This window comes from Mustela erminea, chromosome 4 (assembly GCF_009829155.1).
Source record: "Mustela erminea isolate mMusErm1 chromosome 4, mMusErm1.Pri, whole genome shotgun sequence".
NCBI classification, from domain to species: Eukaryota; Metazoa; Chordata; class Mammalia; order Carnivora; family Mustelidae; genus Mustela; species Mustela erminea.
Window position 1 is genome coordinate 147,408,524 of NC_045617.1, and position 13,049 is coordinate 147,421,572.

The window sequence follows — 13,049 nt, forward strand, 5'->3', positions numbered from 1 at the left end:
TTTCCCTAACTGAACGTTACGAGATTTTCTCCTACACTTTCCTCTAAAATTTTATAGTTTTACATTTGCATTTAGGTCTTTGATCCATTTTGGCTTATTTTTTGGTATACAATGTGAGGTCTAAATCAAGATTTATTTTTTTGCATATGAATGTCCAACTGCTCTAATAATATTTATTGAAAAGCTATCTTTTTTCTGTTGAATTGTTTTTGCACCTTTGTCAGAAATCAATTGTTTATATTTGTGTGGATCTATTTCTGGATTCTCTACTCTGTTCCATTGATCTAGTGTTTATCCTTCTGTCGATATCATGCTGTCTTGATTACTGTAGCTTTATACCACGTCTTAAAATACGGTAGTGTGGTCCCTCCAAATTTATTCTTTTTCAAAATTGTTTTGGCTATTCTAGTTTCTTTGTTTTTCCTTATAAATCTTATAGTTGGCTGTCTATATGTACAAAAAATTCTGCCAGGATTTTGATGGGCATTGCATTGAACCTATAGATGTATTTAGAGATAATTAAATACTAACTATAATGACACTCTCTTAACCAATAAATCAAAGAAATTACAAGAGAAATGAGAAAAGAGTGATAAAATAAAAACAAAAACTCAACATATAAAACCCATGAAATGTAGTAAAGGCCATGCTCAGAGGAAAACTGATAGCTCTAACATTTATATTAAAAAAGAAGAGACATCAGTAGAGAGAATCTATGAAACCAAAAGTTGGTTCTTTGAAAAGATCAACAAAATTGACAATCTTTAGCTAGAAAAAGAATAAAAAAAGACACAGAAACCTAAAATCATAAACAAAACAGGGACATAACTACCCACCTTACAGAAATAAAAACAATTATATAAGATAAAACTATGAACAATTATACAATAACAAATTTAAAAACTCAGTGGAATGGACAAATTCCACAGGAACAAGCAAATCGCTTAAACCAACTTAAAAAGAAAATAGAAAACATCATCATTCTCAAACTCTCCCAAAACAGAGAGAAACACTTCCTAATTCATGCCGAGGTCAATATTACCCTGATACCAAACCAGGTAGGTGAAAAGAATTAAGAGGCACAAACTTCCAGCTGTTAAAAAAAAAAAAAAGAAAGTCATACTGATGAGAAGTACAGCATAGGTTGTATAGTAAATAATACGGTAATAATGTTGTATGATGACAGATGGTAACTATATTTATCTTGGTGAGCACTAAATAATGTACAGAATCATCAAACCATTCTATCAGACACCTGAGACTAATATAACATGTGTCAACTATTCTTCAAAGATAAATTTAAAAAAGATGTTACAATAAAAGAAAATTATAGACCAGTATTCCTTATGAACACAGATGTAAAAATCCTCAACAAAACATCAGCAAAAAATATTCAACAGTATATTAAAATGATTATATACCAGGTGGGATTCAGGAATGCAAAAGAGTGGTTCAACATAAAGCAGTCCATAAGTAAATTTCACCACATTAATAGAATAAAGTGGGGGGGACATAATCATCTCAAATGATGCAGAAAAGGCATTTTACAAAATTCAGTATCCCTTCATGATAAACACACACAGGAAAGTAGGAATAAAAGGGGTGCCTGGGTGGCTCAGTGGGTTAAGCCGCTGCCTTCGGCTCAGGTCATGATCTCAGGGTCCTGGGATCAAGTCCCGCATCGGGCTCTCTGCTCAGCTGGGAGCCTGCTTCCTCCTCTCTCTCTCTCTCTCTCTCTCTCTCTGCCTGCCTCTCTGCCTACTTATGATCTCTCTCTGTCAAATAAATAAATAAAATCTTTAAAAAAAAAAAAGAAAGTAGGAATAAAAGGAAATCTCCTCAACATGATAAAGGCTATTTACAAAAAATCCACAGATAACATCATGCTCTGTGGTGAAAGAATGACAGCTTTCCTCCTAAGATCACGAAAAAGACAAGGACGCTTGCCTTCACCAGTGCTATTAAAAATTGAGCTATAAGCTCTAATCCAAGAAAGTAGGCAAGGAAAATAAATAAAAGGCATTTAACTGGAAGAAAGAAGTAAACCCTTCTCTATTTGCAAATGACATGACCCTATATATAGAAAACCAAAGAATATACAAGAAAGCTAATAAATTAAGTAAATTAAGTAAAGTGGCAAGGTATAAGATCAACAAACAAAAGTCAGTTGTGAGTTAAGAGCAATCAAAAAAAGGAAATTGAGAAAACAATTCCATTTACAATAACATCCAGAAGAACAAAATACCTGGGAACAAAATTAACCAAAGAGGCAAAAGATTTATACCCTGAAAACTATAAAACATTGTTAAAGAGGGCACCTGGGTGGCTCAGTGGGTTAAAGCCTCTGCCTTCAGCTCAGGTCATGATCCCAGGGTCCCGCATTGGGCTCTCTGCTCAGCGGGGAGCCTGCTTCCTCCTCTCTCTCTCTCTCTGCCTGCTTCTCCACCTACTTGTGATCTCTGTCTGTCAAATAAATAAATAAATCTTTTTAAAAAAAAAACCAAAAAACCCAAAAACATTGCTAAAGAAGTTAGGGAAGAACTAAATACAAGACCTCCCATGTCGATGGATTGGAAGATTTATTATTTTTAAGATCTCACTCCTCTAAACAATCTTCTACAGAGAACAAGAGAACAGAATTAAGAGTCCAGAAATGAACTCAATATATCCATGGGTAACTGATTTTTGACAAGGGTGCCCATATCTTTCAACACAGAGAGAAATGTCTCCAACAAATGATATTGGGACAATTGGATTTCCACATGCAAAAAATGAATTCAGACCCTTACTTCATATCATATACAAAAATTGACTCAAAATTGATTAACAATTCAAATATAAGAGCTAAATACCATCAAACTTTTCAAATAAAACATAAGAGTAAATTTTTGTGACCTTGGATTTGGCAATGCATTCTTAGATATGACTCTAAATGCATAAGAAACAAAAGAAAAAATCAATAAATTTTGTTTTACAAAGATGAAAAACTTTTGTACATCAAAGGTTATTATCAAAAAAGTGAAAAGATTGTAGTGAAAGAAATGTTTGCAAATCACACATTTGATAAGGGGTTAATATCTACAGTATATGTAAGCACTCCTACAATTCAATAAAGATACCCCAAATTAAAAATGAGCAAAGAACTTGAATAGATGTTTATGCAAAGAAAATATACAAGTAGTTAATAAGGACATAAAAAATGGTCAACATCATTAGTCATTTGGAAATGCAAATCAAAGCCATAATAAGATATCATTTTATACCTACTAGGATAGATATAATCCAAAAAGTGAAAAAAAAAAACCAAAAAAATGGAAATAAGTATTTGTAAAGATGTAGAGAAATTGGAATCCTTGTATGTTCCTGGTAAGAAGGTGAAATGTTGAAACCACTGTGGAAAACAGTGTGTCAGTTTCTTTAAAGTTGAATGTAGAATTACTATAGGATCCAGCAATCCAGTCCTACGTATATGTCCCAGAAAATTGGAAACAGGGACTCAGATATTTACATACTAGTGTTCACTGAAGCATTATACACAATAGTTAAAGGTTGGATATAACTCAGTTGCCCAAAAACAAAAGAATGGATAAACAAAACGTGATATAGCCACACAACAGAATATTATTCAGCCATAAAAAATAATGAAATTCTGATACAACCTAAAAGAACTTTAAAGCCATTATGCGAAGTGGAATACACTTGACAAAAAGGATAAATATTGTATGACTGCACTTATAAGAAATATCTACAATAAGCAAATGCATAGAGACAAAAAGTAGACTAGATAATACCAGGGATAGAAGGTAGGATAAATGGGGAATTATTGCTTAATGGGTGGAGTTTATGTTTGGGATGAAAAAAAAAGTTTTGGAAATAGATAGTAGTGATGGTTTCACAACACTGTGAATATAATTAATGCCACTGAACTGTACATTTAAAAATGGCTACAATGGCACATTTTATTATATATATTTTACCAATCCCCTCCCCCTAATTATACTGCTTCATTACCAAGTATGCTTTACACCAGAAATGCAAGATTGGTTTCAAAGATAAAAACCAATTATTAATAGACTAGAATATAATCATTTCAGTAGACACAGATAAAGCACTTGATATATTGTTTAACATAAATATCCATTAAACTGTATTTGTAACTGAATTCTAAAATCCACACTTTTTTTTTTTACTTTTTTTTTTGTGAGATTTTAATTTTTTATTTTTTATAAACATATATTTTTATCCCCAGGGGTACAGGTCTGTGAATCACCAGGTTTACACACTTCACAGCACTCACCAAAGCACATACCCTCCCCAATGTCCATAATCCCACCCCCTTCTCCCAAACCCCCTCCCCCCAGCAACCCTCAGTTTGTTTTGTGAGATTAAGAGTCACTTATGGTTTGTCTCCCTCCCAATCCCATCTTGTTTCATTGATTCTTCTCCTACCCACTTAAGCCCCCATGTTGCATCACCACTTCCTCATATCAGGGAGATCATATGATAGTTGTCTTTCTCTGCTTGACTTACTTCGCTAAGCATGATACGCTCTAGTTCCATCCATGTTGTCGCAAATGGCAAGATTTCATTTCTTTTGATGGCTGCATAGTATTCCATTGTGTATATATACCACATCTTCTTGATCCATTCATCTGTTGATGGACATCTAGGTTCTTTCCATAGTTTGGCTATTGTGGACATTGCTGCTATAAACATTCGGGTGCACGTGCCCCTTTGGATCACTACGTTTGTATCTTTAGGGTAAATACCCAATAGTGCAATTGCTGGGTCATAGGGCAGTTCTATTTTCAACATTTTGAGGAACCTCCATGCTGTTTTTAAAATCCACACTTTTAAAAAAAATTTCTAAGTTAGCACAAGTTCAAGATAATATAATTAAAATAATGTATCATCATATTGCAATGTTTTTAATGTAAGATGATTCTATTGAAGATGAAATCTTCCCAAAGGTAAGATGCATAGTTCCAGATTTTAGTTTTGTAAATCCTATGGGACTTTCTACATAGACTGTCATGGTGTCTGAAATAAAGATATTTCATGACTTCCTTTCAGTCTACGTTGATTTATTTAGTTTTCTTGTCTTCCTCTTCCTGCACTGACTACAAATTTCAGCATGATGCAGTCATTCTTATCTTCCTTAAGCATTGTAGAAGAAATTATCCACTCTTTCTCTATCAAGTGTGTTGTTAGCTGTGGATTTTTACAGATGCCCTTAATGAGGTTAGGAAAATTCTCTTTTATTCCTACTTTGCTAAGAGTTTTTGTTTTGCTTTGGTTTTTATTTTACCGGAAGTATATGTTGAATTTTATCCATTGCTTTTTCTGCATCAGTTAATATAATCATTTGGGTTTTTTTCTTTATCTGTTAATATGATGGATTAGACTAATTTTGAATATTGAACCATTACATTCCTGGGATAAACCCCCACTTGGTTGTGTTGTATTATTCTTTCTACATATTCCTTGATGTAATTTGCCAGTATTTCATTAAGAATTTTGCTCCTATGTTTATGAGAAGTACTAGTATACACTCTCTTGCATAGCCTTTGTCAGTTTTTGGTAGCAGAATCTCATGAGTTGTACTGTTTCCTCCTCCACTATTTCTGAAAAAGAATATGTTAAATCAGTGTTATTTCTTCATTCAGTGTTTGGTAGAATTTTTTTTTTAAAGATTTATTTATTTATTTGACAGACAGAGATCACAAGTAGGCAGAGAGGCAGGCAGAGAGAGAGAGAGAGGGAAGCAGGCTCCCCGCGGAGCAGAGAGCCCGATGCGGGGCTCGATCCCAGGACCCTGAGATCATGACCTGAGCCGAAGGCAGCGGCTTAACCCACTGAGCCACCCAGGCACCCCAGTGTTTGGTAGAATTTGCCAGTGAAATAATCTAGGCCTTAATTTTCTTTTTTGGAAGATTTTAACTTACAAAAGAAACTTATAGGGGCGCCTGGGTGGCTCAGTGGGTTAAGCCGCTGCCTTCGGCTCAGGTCATGATCTCAGGGTCCTGGGATCGAGTCCCGCATGGGGCGCTCTGCTCAGCAGGGAGCCTGCTTCCCTCTTTCTCTCTGCCTGCCTCTCCATCTACTTGTGATCTCTCTGTGTCAAATGAATAAATAAAATCTTTAAAAAAAAAAAAAGAAACTTATAGAAGTACAGATATGGGGATGTCCATATTTTTGGTGTTTTGGTATTTGTGGCTTTCAAAGAATTGGGAAATTTCATCTAAGTTTTTTAAAATTTCTGTACATAGAATTACTTATAATATTCCTTTGTTATTGGTATTTTTAACACTTGAGGGATCTTCAGTGAGCGTTCTCACTCCTGATACTGGTATTTGTCTTTTTTTTTTCTTGGTGATGTTGTTTCATATTTTTTCCTCTACTGTGTTTCTTCTCTTCATTTCATTGACTTCTGCTCTTGTCTTAATTGTTTCCTTCCCACTGCTTGCTTTGGTTTATTTTGCTCATTTGTTCTAGTTTCCTAAAGTGAGAACTTTCCTCTTTTTTAATATGTATGTTTAATGCTACAAATTTCCCTCTAATCTCTTCTTTAGTATCCCACAAATTTTGATACTTGTTTTCTTTTCTTAGTTTAAAATATTTTCTAATTTCATATGATATTTCCTCTTTAGCTCACAGATTACTTAGCAATATGTTTTTCAGTTTTCAAGTATTTGGAGATTTTCCAGGTATATTTCTCTTGATTTCTAGTCTGATCCCAATAGTTAAAATTTGTTAAGGTTTGTTTTATGACCCAGGACATAGTCTCTCTTGGTCGATGTTTGTTCTTGAAAAGAATGCATGTTCTGCTATTTTCAGGTGGGATTTTCCATTAAATGTCTTTCAGATCCAGTTGATTTATGCTTAGTTTTTCCATACCCTTGCTAAATTTTCTCAGTTCTTATTCTAGCAGTTACTGAGAAAGGAGTGTTGAAGTCTCCAACTGTCATTCTGACTTTCCATTTTCTTTACGTTCTATTAAATTTTTGTTTCATAAATTTGAGAGTCTGCTGTTATACAGAAACAAATTTAGGATTCTTACATCTTCTTGGTAAACTGACATAATGTGCTTCTGTATCCCTGGTACTTTTTGCTCTGAAGCCAACTCCATTGTTAATACAGCCATTTAAGCTTTCTTGGACTGGTGTTTGCATGGTATATTTTTTTCCATTCTTTTACTTCTAACTTATCTATATCATTAAGTTTAAAGTGGATTTCTTGTAGACAGCATAGAGTGGATCTTATTCTTTTATACATTATGATAATCTCTCTTCCAACTGGCGTGTTTTGACTATCTTAATTTCTTTAAGGGATAAGTACTTTATTATATCTCAAAATGTTGCTGATCATGAATTCAGATGGAGTTTGGATGATGATCCTTCTGTTCCATATTCTGCTGACTGGGATTAGTTAATGCTATTTTATATATGTATATATATAATTTTATTAGGGTATAATTTGCATAAAGTAAAATTTAGTTTCAGTGAGTTTTGACATAGGTCTGTGATATGGACCCACTGCCACAATCAAGTTAGAGGACATTTCCATAAGGACATTTCCAAATTTCCCTCATGATCCACTTTCAGCTGACAGCAGCAAGACTGGTCTGAAGGTCCAAGTGAAAGGCTTCACTCACATGTCTGTAGAACATTTATATTTAATGTAATTATTTATGTCCTCCATTTTACTATGTTTTCTGTTTATCTCTTTCTCATTCCTCTGCCTTCCTATTACTCTTCCTTCCTTTAAATTAATTTTTTAAGTATTTCGTTTAGTTTACCTGTTGACTTTCTTCAGTTTTATTGTAACATAATTACAATATAATTGTAATACAATACAATGTAATATAATTAACATACAGCACTGCATAAGTTTAAGATGTACAGCATAATCACTTGGCTATATATTTTGCGAAATGATCACCACAATAAGTTCAGTTAACATCCATCATCTCATACACATACAAAAAACTAAAGAAAAAACTTTTTTCCTTGTGATGAGAACTGTTAGGATTTACTATCTTAGCAACTCTCAGCTATACTATAAAGCAGTGTTAAATATGATCATTGTGTTATATGCTACATCCCCAGCACTTGTTACTGGAAATTTGCACCTTTTGACTATCTTCATCAAATTCTCCAACCCTGCTCCCTGCCTCTAGTAACTGTAATCTGATCTTTTTCTGTGAGGTTTTTTTTTTTTAGACTTGACATATATGTGAGATAATATGATATTTGTCTTCTGTCTGACTTAATTCACCTAACATAGTGCCTTTGAGGTCCAGCCAATGCTGTCACAAATAGCAAGATTTTCTTTTTAATGACTGAATAATATTCCACTGGTATTCTATAATACCACATTTTACCCATTCAACCATAGTTGGACACTTACGTTGCTTCCTGTTTGGTCTGGGCTATTATAAAGAAGCTGCAGTGAAACTGGAGGGGTATATCTTTTCATGTTAGTGCTTTCATTTTCTTCTGATAAATATTCAGAAGTGGAGTTGCTGGATCATATCATCTATTTTTAATTTTTTGAGGAACCTCCATACTGTTTTCATAGTGGCTGTGTGAATTTACATTCCATAAGGGTTTCCTTTCCTCTACATCCACTCCAACACTTATTTCTTGTCCCTCTGATAGTAGTCATTCTCTTCCACGTTTCATTGCAGTTTTGATTCGCATTTCCCTGATGATGAGTGATGTGGAGCACCTTTTCATGTACCTGTTGGCCATCCATATGTCTTCTTTGGAAAAATATCTATTCGGGTCCATTACCCATCTTAAAATTGGAATAAGTAAATTATGGCACATTCTTCCATGAAATACTATATAGTAGTTATGAATAAAGTAGATGTGTAGGTCCCAACAGAAATAGAGCTCTACAACACATCTTTGTCCATTTACATTTTCTTGGAATGTGTAAAAAATGCATACTTATAATTACCTTGGTTTAATATTAACATCACATTTCTTAATGCCACAAAACACTACACTATTGCTAACAGCTAGAGATAGTGGCTCACCAGAAGGTGAAGCCTGGAATAGACTAATCACAGCTGAATCCCCAGAGCGTCTTAGAATCTGGGACATCAGAGTCACACAGAACTGTTTAACAAGTCAATAAAACAGTCAGGCCAACAGCTCCAAGGCTCCTTCTGGTTCCAGTTCATTGATTCTAACTGAGGAAAAATGAAAAAACTGTCCTTTTTAATAAAATGGTCCCAACGATACCTACCTCAGGGAGCTGCTGGGAATATAAATAAAGCTATCCAAAATCTAGGAACTCTTTTTTTGTTGGTCTTCCTGGATAAAAATGACTCTTCTGCCAAGTTCAGAGTCACTGCAGACATTTCAGAGAGGCTTTTTTCAATGTGTATGGGTTAGGGGAGGCATGAAGGATGGGACAGGAGGGTCAAACATTAAACATACTATTAAAGATGAGGAAGGAGAGGGCGCTGATGGCAAGGGCCAAACCTGAATGCAACGCAGTTAAAAAGTAATGTTGAGAATTAAGAAAAGCTTTCTACTTGTTCTGAAGTCCCATTCTGGTTCTCTCAGCTCATTGCCATCTTTTTTTTTTTTTTTTTTTTTACCATAATTGATGGCAAACTAGACTGTAGTCTTTTAAAACTTACGGGCGTAGGGACAATGTGTACAACTAGTTATTAGTTTCCTAGGGCTGCTGAAACAAGTTCTCACAAACCAGGCAGCTTAAAATAACAGAAATGATGCATCCCCTCACAATTCTAGAAGCCAGGAGTCTGAAATCAAGGTGTCAGCAGGGCTGGCTCCCACTTGGAGCTGTAAAAGCGTGTCTGTGCCTTTCTCCTCCTTCTGCAGATTTATCATTTTGGTCTCCCTCCGGCTCTGTCTTCACACCACCTTCACTCTGTGTCTCCTCTGTGTCTACGTGTCTATGTCTGTGCCTTTTCCTCAAAAATCCTTGGCCATTGTATTAGGGTACACCCAGATAACTCAGGATGATCTCAAGATCCTTAATTATGTCTACAAAGATCCTCTTCTTCCCCAAACTAGATCAACATTCAGAGGCTCCTACAGACATACCTTTGGGGGTTAAGGGCAATCATCAGCCCACCATAGCTTGTTTGTGAGATTTTTGTTTTGGAAGAAGGCTACAACAACAGAAGTATAAACTGAAAGGAGGCAAAAGCTAAAAATAAAAATGTTAAGTTTACTGGGCCAGTTTCAAATTAACAGATGTAAGTGACTTGTGGTATCTTCTTCAAAACTTTGTGGCAGCATTTTTAAAAATTGACCCAAGCTAGGAACACTCCTGAAATGGTTACTATACACTTAACCACTAAAGCCGTGGTTAATTTCCTTCCTAATTTCTAGTCATGGAACTTAAAGGAAACAAACATTCTCAATTATACTGACATTTCTAATTATGTGAGAGGAAAAAAAGCATAAGTAAACAGCCTAACAGAGTTTGAGGTGCCATGTGCTAAATTTAGATTCTGTTTCCAGGGGTGCCTGGGTGGCTCAGTTAGTTAAGCATCTGCCTTTGGCTTAGGTCATGATCCTGGGGCTCTGGGATTGAGCCCTGCATCAGGCTCCTTGCTCAGTGCAGAACCTGCTTCTCCCTCTCCCACTCCACCTGCTTGTGCTCTCTCGCTCTCTCTCATCCATGCTCTGTCAAATAAATAAATAAAATCTTTAAAAAATACATATTTCAAAAAACCTTCTGTTTCCAGTAAGGTGATGGGCTGAATACCTGAATGAATTCTCTTGTTAAAAACAACTAAAAATCTGACAATCTTAAGAGAGTCAATAACCTGTCACAAAAGTAAGGAATTCTCAAGTCAGGGATTGAATACAGATAAGACTGTAGCCAGCCTTTTCCCAAACAAGGAGGGAGGATGGAGACAGACACCGAAGTTTGCATTCAAGGCCTCAAATGGCTCAAGAGACACAGCCCAGAGTCTCCCCAGCTGAGGAGTCTAACGAAGATCTTCCCCCCAAAAGCGATCCCAGTGGCTAAAACCATCAATTTAAGAATGAATGTAGACAGGGTGTCTGGGTGGCTCAGTGGGTTAAAGCCTCTGCCTTCGGCTCAGGTCATGATCTCAGGGTCCTGGGATCGAGCCCCGCATCGGGCTCTCTGCTCAGCAGGAAGCCTGCTTGCCCGCCTCTCTCTGCCTGCCTCTCTGACTACTTGTGATCTCTGTCTGTCAAATAAATACATAAAATCTTAAAAAAAAAAAAGAATGTAGACATAAATTGGTTTTGCTCCTCAATCTCCCACTTCTCCCATCTCAGCCCCAGCTCAAGATGAGCAAGAAAATTTATTAGATCAAATTTTAATGCTAAGTAGGAGAGAGGAAAAAAAAAACAAACAGAAGCTAGCCTTCACGAGTGTTTTCAGCCTGAATTCACACCGGCTGGGGGAACTGGGCAATCCTCTTGCTGAACATTTAGGTAAGAATAACCTAGAGGAGTAGATCCCACAGACCCGGGAGAGGCAAATGCAGATCCTGTCTGGAGGGCTCCACCTCTAACTCAGCTAATGATAATTTCTGCAGGCAAAGTTCCAACGCATCAAGCAACAGGTTGTACTCAATTATTAAAGTACCATAAACCAGGATCAACAAAAACAAAAGAAACAAAAAACAAAGCAAAAAAACAAAAACAAAACCAGATTGCATGAGAAAGTCCACAGTGTTACCCTTAATCCAATTATGGCCTGAGGCCTGAAATAAGTGTTTACATATTTATACATAAGCAATGTATATATAAAAGTGATCAAGCAAACTCTAAGCAGAGAATACTGACACAGCCATATTAACAATAAAGAAAACATGTTTTAAGCAACAAGCATGGCCAAAGAGAGCCATTTCATAACGATAAAGAGAACAATTCATCAGAAACCATAATTTTATTTTTTTAAAGATACTTTTTTACTTATTTGAGAGAGCAAGCGACAAAGCCAGAGACAGACCATGAGCCGGGGTGAGGACAGAGGGAGGAGAAGCAGACTCCCCCCTGAGCAGGGACCTCCCCTTCCCCCTACCCAGGGCTCCAGCCCAGGACCCCCGCCTCACGACCAGAGCGGAAAGCAGACGCTTCACCGACTGAGCCCCCCGGGCGCCCCAGAAACGACTGTGATTTTAAGTTTACATGCACTAATAACAGCCTCAAGACATACTGGCGAAACTAAAAGGAGACACAGGCGTATTCAAAATCACAGATTTTAAAATTCTCCCCTCAGTAACTGAAAGAAGCAGCAGATAAAAATGTATTTTAATCCGTCTCAGGAGGGCGCAGCAGGCGCGCCCACAAGCGGGCCTTCTCATCGTGGGAACCGAGGGAGGGTTTCTGGAGGCGAGGGGCCGCCAGGCTCGTCCCGGAGAAGCAGGCGCTGCGGGAGAGAGGCTGCAGGCCGAGGGGCGCGAGGGAAGGCAGCAGAGCCAAGGGACCAGAAAACAGCATCCTCCTGAGGAGCCAGGCTCCGCGTGGGAAAAGGGAGTCACCTCTCCGCGCACCCCGGGCGTGAGGATGGAGAACTCGGGAAGGCTCCTCCTCGTCCCATTACCTCGGGAAAGGCTCCTCCGCGGCGCGTCACGCACGGTAGGCGACATGGAGACGTCTGCGAGCCCGCCTGGCACCCCCTCGCCGAGGCCCGCCATCCGCGGCCGGGCTCGAGCGCCTCACGCGGAGTAGGGCGCGCCGCTCCGTGCGTCCCTCGTCGCCCCGCGCGCAGCCGCTGTGCCTACCCGCGCGCGCCCTCGCAGCCCCGCGTGCGCTCGCCCCGCCCTGCGCGCCCGGCCCCCGCGCGCCCGAGGGCTACTCGCGCGCTCGCCTCCCGTCCCGCGTCCTCGCCCCGCGCGCGCCCCCGCTGCCGCGCGCGCCCTCGCCGCCCGCCCCTTGTCCTCACCCCGAGCGCTGGGCCCCTATCCCGCCCTGGAGAGAGGGCAGCACCTTCCCTAGGCTCTAAGTGGCCTTAGAATGTTGTATTGAGATGTGTCGTTCCAAACTAACTTGAGCCGTTGTCAAAGGAACAGTAGCCCC

General features: G+C 38.2%; 1 long non-coding RNA gene across 1 annotated transcript in view; it reads right to left on the minus strand.

The window, feature by feature from the left end:
• The window catches only part of LOC116589245, a 52,920-nt gene extending 40,165 nt beyond the window's left edge, over nt 1–12,755 (minus strand). The window contains exon 1 of the long non-coding RNA XR_004285266.1: nt 12,574–12,755. This is a non-coding gene — a long non-coding RNA (uncharacterized LOC116589245). The remainder of the gene's footprint in view (nt 1–12,573) is intronic.
• Between the last annotated feature and the right edge of the window lie 294 nt (nt 12,756–13,049).